Genomic DNA, 6,006 nt, shown 5'->3' with positions numbered 1-6,006 from the left:
TTCATGAAGGAAAATCCATAGAAACAGAAATTAAATTAATGGTTGCCATGATCTGGGAAAAGAAAGAATGGATAATGACTACAAATGAATGAATCAGGAGTACTTTTGACAATAAAGAAAGTACTCTGGAATTATACAATAGTGACAGTATACAACCAATCTGTGAATATACCAAAACCTTCTCTATTTATACTTTAAACTAAAAGTAAATTATTTAAAAAGTTATGCCCACATATCTAAGAAGACAGCTTGTTCCTTGGCAAGAAATACATAAACTTCCCCTGCATCTCATTGTGGAGTGAATCAGGACAGGAAGAAGCAGGATGACAGTTCCTGTGATGACAACTGGCCATCGCAGAAGCCAGGGCACAGATTTCACTAATATTTACTTTCTCACGGCCAAGGAGAAGGGCCTGAAGACATGCTGCTTGGGATCAAAGTTTCATATGAGCACAGGATGTGAACATACAGAGGGCAAGCCCCAGAACAGGGCCTCATGTTTAGAATTCAGTGCAACCATGTTCCGGGGGGCCTCAGCTGCCAGAGTGCTCCCCAGAGAGCCTGTTTTGCTCTTACACAGCCTCATATCACATGTGTCTGAGCTCTAATGGGGGCTACAATGACATGACCTGAAATTGACAAGTCTAATTTTCCAAACCATGAAGAGATTTATTTTTAGCTTAAAGAGCTAGATCTGCAGAGGGGAAACTCATTGCACTATGAAAAAAAGCAGTGGTACTAAGCCAGCCCCGGACAGCCTTTCCTCAGTTCTCATCTGAAGGGCAGGGCTGGGAAGAATCATTTTTAGAAGGGTGTGCATGTACCTGTACACACACACACACACACACACACACACACACGAGAAATCTAGTTAGGGGTTGAGTGCTGCTCTGAATCAGAGGGGAAACCTGCTAGTAGGTGTGTAGCCAGGACAACAGAGGTTGCTCTGCAAACAGAAGAATTGAATTCAGGGTATTGGTTCCTAAGCTAACTTGAAGGATAAATAGGAGAAACGGAGCAGTGAAGTTAGCTGCAGGAACTGGTGACCCTACACAAGACCTAACAGGGAAATTAACTCCAATCAGGGACCCTGACATTGACAGAGGGTGGCTCAGGGCCCTGTGGCTCACACTGTGGTGCTAGGGAAACTGCATCTTACACTCTCCCTGCTTCTGTGGGAGTCAGGCTGCCAGATGACCCCTGCCTGCTCCTGTTTTGTCCAAACCATGGCCCACCAAGAACCATACTGTTCAAGCAGTGAATGTTTTACCACTGCAGCCAGAGTGGAAACCTACCCTCTGCAATGTTGCTGAGACAGTGAGATCAGGGAGGAGCCACACCTCTCCCTCCCTGCCTTCTCATCTCCTGACCACTCGACCCCAAGGGCAGAATCTGCACAATGTAAGAATCTAAGCGAAGCGCAGGGCCCCAGTCTCCTGCCATACAGAATAAGCAGATGCACAGGAAAGGGGCCGAGGGACAAATGAGTGGCATGGAGACGACCGGGAGGTTTTTGTGGCTACGGTAGCTAAATAGGGCCAGAAAATAGCTCATTTCCATCCCAGACAGAGCTTGAGGTTTAGGAAAAATTGTCCTTATCTAATACAGACAAATTCACTTGTCTATTTTATTCACTCATTGCTCACATGTGTTCACTGGGTTATCCACTAATGCAGTGAATGGGGAGCGCCATTAGCGACTGCATTGCTCCTCTTTTACACCCTGCTGATCTCCAGGGTCTTTCTGAGCTTCTAGAATTCCCTGTAGTCATTTTTCCTGCAGAAACTGGAGCCAACATCAAAGGAGGAGGGGAAGAAGGGATAAGGAGGCTGTGGTCCAAACACACAGAAATACACTCCCTGAAGACTACGAATAAACCACCAACCTGCTGCTGGAATCCCTCCAACTCTGTCATTACTCTTGGTTCACTGTACCCAAGGGAAGACAAAGGCTGAGTTCAGCCTCCTTTTACTCAAAAGGCAGCAATACCTTTTCTTTGAGGACAGAGATCTTTCTCTGGCACAGAGTTCTAAAAAGAACTCTGTCACATGGAAGTCTATGACTTATGACATAGAGTCTATGTCTCTATGACATCACAATGTCTTCCCCCATACAGTTCCAGCAAACTCAGAGCAGAGCCTACATATAGCCACTTCTGGTGGAGGTGTCAGAGGAAAGCCAAGGGGTTACTGGGATTGAGTGTGGTGACTACCATGGCCCTGCAAAGCTGGAACATGGAAGATGATGTGCTCTATGAAGTGGATATCGGTGCCCACAAGCCTCCATTCCATTCCATGGAAAAGCTTCTGGCTGGCCACTGAGATGAATGGAAGATAAGTGGGCTAGAGAGGACAGTGGTGCTGCTCCTGCTGGGTCAAAAGAAGGCCAATGGCCATGCAGAAGTGGCCATCTCTTTGTTCAAGCCAAACTTCTCCTTCAAAAGTACTCTTCTAGTACCCTGACAAAGGCCTCAGCTGGCCAGAGAAACCAGACAGGTGTGGAACAGGGTAAATCCAAGGCAAATAGTGAGGGCCCTTGGAGAGGTACCTTGGCAGGTCAATCTGGACCCTGTCAATGGCATATTGCAGGGATTAGAGGTGTGGCTTCCAGAGAGAAGACTGTTGTACTTGAACCAATTTTGGTGAGCTAGCCCTGGGCAGTGCAGGAATAGAAAGAAGGAAAGGTATAAGTTTTCCCAAAGGGAAAGCCAAAGTTAGAAATAGAATCTGAAGTGAAAGACTTCAGTAGTCAGAGAAGGAGACATGTTAGTTTTTTGACACTGACGAAAACCTCTGAGCAAAACCTCTTAAGAGAGGAAGCATTTATTTTGTCTCACCAGTTCAGAAGTTTCAGACAATCAACAGGGAGGGTGTAGAAGAGCCAGCAGCTCACATCTCAACAGGCAGGAAACAGTAAGAGAGAATGATTGCTGGCCTTCTCTTTCTCTTCCTTCTATTCTGTCCAGTCCCCTAACCTATGGGATGGTTCCATCCATATTCAGGACAGAATGATCTTCCCATTCTTTAGTTAATGCTCTCTGGAAATGCACTCATCTACACATCCAAATGTGCCTCAGAACTCTCCTAGGTGCTTCAAATTCAATCAAGCTGTCACTCAGGATTAACCATCCAAGAAGCTAAAGCAATTTCACTGAGTTGGTGTCCAGGCTATCCTTTTTCTGGTGTCATGATGGGTGTGGTGGAACAGCTTGTGATAAGTGTAGCCTTGTGGGGGCAAACCCTCATGTGTGCTAGTCAGGGACAGTCTCCTATGAGGTAGGTGCTAAGCTGGCTAAAGTGCTGTAAGGAGGCCCAGCTGCATGCTACTTGTGTGTGGCATCAGGGAGAATGGCTGGAACTCAACAGAGGGGCAGAATAAGGAACAAGAGATGGGGTTCACATACAAGAGAAGCAGGTAGAATTGAGACCCACTGGGAGGAAGGCTCTAAAGGGCACCGAGATGAGCATCCTCCACTCAGAAGAACCAAAGGCCAGTCAACAACCCCTTGACATCCTTGGAGGCATGGTGGCCTGTGTCGTGGTCAGAGTGAGTGTGACACAAACTCATCAGGATGGGCAAGTCATAATTGAGGGCAGAATGATGTCTTGGTGGGAGAAGTTCAATAAGTTACTATGTCAGAATTCTCCAAAGGTCAAGTTGATAGCCTCATGAGTGCCATAAATACACGGATTAGAACATTCTGTGTCCAAGCCCTGGTTGGCAGGTGTCATTTTGCCATCCAGAGCTACCACCTGCACGGAAGACCTTGGCAGAGTCTTCTTCCAAAGCCAGGAATCAACCAGCTGTCAGAGGGTACATGAGGGAGTCAGACGTCAGCTGAGGAGAAAACCCTCCCAGTGACTCTGAGTGCACAGTGAATGGAGATGAACCTTTGGAGCAGGGAGCATAGAGGGTCATGAGTAGAGTAAGATACAGAAGACAAATGAGAGCACATATAGGCAGATCATGGGCCAGGAGGACTGCACCTGTGCAGCTCACCCTCTGAGCTGCTTAAGGGAGCGGGACTGGGAGTCTGCAGACTGTCCTTCCCAGCCCCTTACCACTCGGCCTCCTTTTAAGTTTTGTCAAAAAGCATTAGAGAATCTGAAAGGAGAAGGGTGGCATAGAAGGAAGTTTCTGTTTTTCCAGTTCCTGTCTGCATGATCCGGCAGGGGAGCTGACAACTACTGACTTTTCAGCCCCGGAACAAGCCTGTGGAATGAGTATATCCAGGCACTGTCAAGGAGGTCTGTGGTAGGTCCCATCCAAAAATTGCTCCTTGGGTTCTGAAGGAAGACCTGGGCACCACAAGGCCAAATATCACACAAGTAAGACATATCCAGAAAAGCCACCTTCTCCAACATCTCTGAAGATATGGGACAAAGGGCTCCAAGAGGCACTTCAGAGAAGACTACAAATTGTTCTAAAAAGAAAACAAGGGGCTAAAGAGATGACTCAGCAGTTAAAAGCACTGGTTGCTCTTGCAGAAGACCCAGGTTCGATTCCCAGCACCTACTTGGTGGCTAACAACCATCTGTAACTCCAGTTCCAGGGGATCCGATGCCCTCTTCTGACCTCCTCAGGCATTGTGCAACATGGGTGCACTTACATACATGCACTCATACACATCAAAAATAATAATACAATTTTTTTAAAAAATAGAAATAGAAATACCAAAACAACAGCAACAGAATGCTGTACTGTGTCATGCATATGCATTATTTTGTCAATAATTTTTATTTAAGAAAAAAAGTATTGCAATGTCATTTTCCACTCATGACAGTTTGAAGAGATAAACATGATCCTCTGGAAATAATTATTCATAAGTACAAAGTATATTAGTAATGGGTTATTATTAGAGTATTATTTATAATGGTAAAAAAGTTATCTCAGAAATAAAAAAATGAAAAATTTAAAATAAATATATACATTTAATGTCCATTTCTACTAAATATGTGTATATTATATATGTGCATGTATATGTACACAGACATGTATGAATGATGCTTTAATTTTTTAATATTTTATTATTTTTTATTTTTATGTGTATGTGTGTATTGCCTGCATGTAGGTAAGTGCACCCGTGTCATGCAATGCCCGCAGAGGACAGAAGAGGCCATTGGATCCCCTGGAACTGAAATTTCAGACAGTTGTTAGCTGCCATGTGGGTGCTGGGATTTGAACCTGGGTCTTCTGTAAGAACAGCCAGTGTTCTTAACTGCTGAGCCATCTCTCCAGCCTGATACTTTAATTTTTAATATTTTATTATTTTTATTTTTGTGTATGAGTGTATTTCCTGCATGTGTAAGTGCACCCATGTTATTCAATGACCTTGGAGATCAGAAGAGGGCATTAGATTCCCCTGGAATTGGAGTTAGGGATGGTTGTTAGCCCCCATGTGGGTGCTAGGAATTGAACCCAGGTCCTCTGCAAGAGCAGCTAGTGCTCTTAACCACTGAGTCATCTCTCCAGCCCCGGAATGAGACATTTTATAAAGGTATTTAAAGTCCTAATACCCAAGCCACACTGCAAACCAATTAAATCATAATGTGTTGGGTAGGACCAGTCTGTGTTTGAAGTATTTCAGCTGATTACAATGGATATTCACGGTTGCAATCACTGTTCTAAGCACACACATCCCTATTTTGTACATCTTCCCCCTCAATTCCAAAATTATAGTGCTGTTTCTGTGTGTTTAATTGATTTCATTTGGTGAGCATTTGGCTCTAAAAAAAGCAAAGAACCCTAGTGTTGTTTTGTTATAAGGAAACCTAGTACATTTTCCTCCAGTGCTAGAGCCCTCCAGACTCTACCTGAGTGGATCACCCACAAGGACCCAGATCCAGATCTGGTGGACCTTTCTAAAAGTAAGGATCTAACTCAGTTAATTGCATCATGTTTTTAAGGAGTCAGAAAGCCAAGTGTGGTGACACATGCCTTTAATCTCAGCACTTAGGAGACAGAGGCAGGCAGATCTCTATGAATCCAAGGCCAGCAGGGGCTATG

Source organism: Nannospalax galili, unplaced genomic scaffold (genome assembly GCF_000622305.1).
Source record: "Nannospalax galili isolate Female #2095 unplaced genomic scaffold, S.galili_v1.0 scaffold627, whole genome shotgun sequence".
Taxonomy (NCBI): domain Eukaryota; kingdom Metazoa; phylum Chordata; class Mammalia; order Rodentia; family Spalacidae; genus Nannospalax; species Nannospalax galili.
Note: the sequence above shows the minus strand (reverse complement) of the source record.